Source organism: Pseudonaja textilis, chromosome 2 (genome assembly GCF_049901715.1).
Source record: "Pseudonaja textilis isolate UNSWEBS1 chromosome 2, rPseTex1.2, whole genome shotgun sequence".
In the NCBI taxonomy this organism is placed as follows: Eukaryota; Metazoa; Chordata; class Lepidosauria; order Squamata; family Elapidae; genus Pseudonaja; species Pseudonaja textilis.
In genome coordinates, this window is record NC_141991.1 from 214167019 (window position 1) to 214170170 (window position 3152).

A 3152-nucleotide genomic window follows, 5' to 3' on the forward strand; every position below is an offset into this window, starting at 1 on the left:
AATTATATAGTTAATATTTATTCTGTGTTTCTAATTCAGTTATTTCTAGTGATATAAATTCCAGATTGAATGCATACTATTTTCTTATTTTGAAGCTGTAAACAAGTATAATAACTAAATATAATGAGTAGAATAAATGGGAGTGTTGTGGGGGCCAAGTGATGAAGGTGCTCACCTTCCACTCAGAAGGTTGAGGGTTCAATCCTAGACCGTGGCAGATATTTCTCTCCTAGCGTGCAAAGAAAAAATATCTGCTGTGAACTCCATCTTGCATCAGGAAAGCATCTGGCTAGTAAAAGCTCAGCTCCATTCAGTCAGCCCAACTCTGTCCCAAATTAAGGGATTACAGAGTTGTAAAAAGGGAGTTTTTAAAATAAGAATAAATTGATATATAAACAGCAACTTGTATATATGCATTCACTTTTGTAGAAAAAAACATCAAATGTAATTTCCTTCAGGTAATTTTCCACCACCTTTTGTTCGTTATTGTTTCTTGTCTTATAATAAACTTCTTTTGTTTCTTGTTTTAGATCTTCATTTTATTTGAAGAAAATGAAGTATTTCTATAGCAACAAAAAACCTTAAAAGCAAAACTAAAACAAATATTTTAGCAAGTCAGAAAAGCAGTCATCAATAAAAGCAAATAAAGTAGACTGGAGATTCTCAGTCATCCACGTCATTGTTGTCCCCAAAAGTGCTTTTTCAAGAAGCAATAGGACTTTCTGCTTTGTTTGTTTTTAAGACATTTTGCTTTTTATCCAAGAAGTTTCTTCAGCTCTGACTGGATGGTGGGGAATGGAAGGATTTATAGTCCTTGCAGACAGCTGGTCATTTGCATTCTTTTAATGAATTATTAAGGCCACTTGGAGTATGTCATCAGGGTCATCTGAATGGTGGAAATGGGTGTGGAATCTTTTTGGAAATGTTGAAAGGACTGTGTTATAGATTGGAGATAGATGATGTTGTATCCCTCCTGTTGAGAGTGAGGTATTCAATTTTGACATAAATGGCCTCTTTGACCCCTCTTTCAAGCAAGAAATCCTCTCTGTTCCAAATGTGGATTTTGCTTCCCTTCAAAAGAGTTGCCATTGTTTTTAAGTGCAGATGGACTGCTGAATCTAGTCTTGATGGATTTGTTCTATGTCGGGCCATGAAGTGGTTGTTTTGTTTCCCCATTTACAAATCTGCATATGACTCACTGCATTGTAGTACATATACCATATTCCTCAGTTTGTGTTCACAAATGCATGAAAGAAACAATTCAGCATGCATCAATGTTTGTTTGTAGCATCTGGTCCTTAGCTACGATCACCCCATCTTCAAAAAAGGTGACCCCAGCTTGGTTGAAAACTACAGACCAAACTCACTCTGTTGTGTCATATGCAAAGTCATGGAATCAATCATTAACCAATTCATCACCCTCCACTTAGAGTCAAACAACCTACTCTCCCCCAAAAAATTTGGTTTCAGGAAAAAATTGTCCTGCAACCTACAACTCCTACACTGCAAAAACATATGGACTACTCTACTCGACCAGGATAAAGTAATAGATACAATTTGCATAGACTTCTGCAAAGCCTTTGATTCAGTGGTACATTACAAACTACTGTTAAAACTAAACTCTTAACAGATTTAACAGATAATCAGAGTTGGAAGTGACCTTGCAGGTCATCTACTCCAACCCCCCGCCCAAGCAGGAGACCCTACACCATTTCTGACAAATGGCAGTCTAATCTCTTCTTGAAAGTCTCAAGTGATGATGCTTCCACAACTTCTGAGGGCAAGCTGTTCCATTTATGATTGTTCTCACTGTCAGAAAGTTTCTCCTTATTTCCAGGTTAAATCTCTCCTTGTTCAGTTTCTATCCATTACTCCTTGTCTGGCCTACAGGCACTTTAGAAAATAGCTTGAATCCTTCCTCTCTGTGGCAGCCCCTCAAATATTAGAAGACCGCTATCATGTCTCCCCTGGTCCTTCTCTTTACTAGACTAGCCAAGCCCAGTTCCTGCAACCGTTTGTATATGTTTTAGCCTCCAGTCTCCCTAATCATCCTGGTTGCTCTTCTCTGTACTTTTTCTAGAGTCTCAACATCTTTTTTATAATGTGGTGAACAAAACTGGATGCAGTACTCTAGGTGTGGTCTTACTAAGGCTTTATAGAGTGGTATTAGTACTTCCCTTGATCGTATCCCTCTGTTAATACAATTTAGGATTTCATTAGCTTTTTTGGCTTCTGCTGCACACTGCTGGCTCATATTTAGCTGGTTGTCCACTAAGTCTCCAAGATCCCTCTCACAGTTACTGCTATTGAGCCTGGTTTCACCCAGTCTATATGTGTACTTTTGGTTTTTCTTGCCTAAGTGTAGGACTTTACTTTTCCTTACATTAAATTTCATTTTGTTAGATATGGCCCAGTGTTCTAGTCTATCAAGATTCATCTGGATCTTGAGCCTATCTTCTTGAGTGTTAGTTATTCCTGCCAGCTAAGTATCATCTGCAAAGTTCCCCTTCTATTCCCTCATCTAAGTCATTAATGAAGATATTGAAGAGTACTGGGCCTAAGACGGAACCTTGTGGCACCCCACTGCTTACTTCCCTCCATACAGACTTAGACCCATTAAGGACTACTCATTGAGTACGGTTTGCCAGCCAGTTGGGAGTCCATCTAGTGGTGGTGCTGTCTATTCCACTTTTTTCTAGCTTACTAAGAAATAGGTTGTGGTCTACTTTGTCAAATGCCTTGCTGAAATCTAAATATATTATGTCCACAGTATTTTGCTGGTCTACTAATTTAGTCACTGTGTTGAAGAATGAAATAAGATTGGTTTGGCATGACCTGTTTTTAACAAACCCGTGCTGACTGCTAGTTATTACTTTACTTGTTTCTAGATGTTGGCAGATCTGTTTTTTATTATCTTTTCCAGTATCTTCCCAGGTATTGATGTTAGGCTGATTGGTCTATAGTTTCCTGGGTCTGTTTTTTTTTCCCCCTTTTTGAAGATGGGAACCATATCAACTCTTTTCCAGTCCTTTGGTAGTTCCCCGGTGCTCCAGGATTTTTGAAAGATATGGTGCAGTGGTTCTGAGATGACCTCTGCCAGCTCCTTTAAAACTCTGGGATGTAATCCATCAGGCACTGGTGATTTGTTTTCA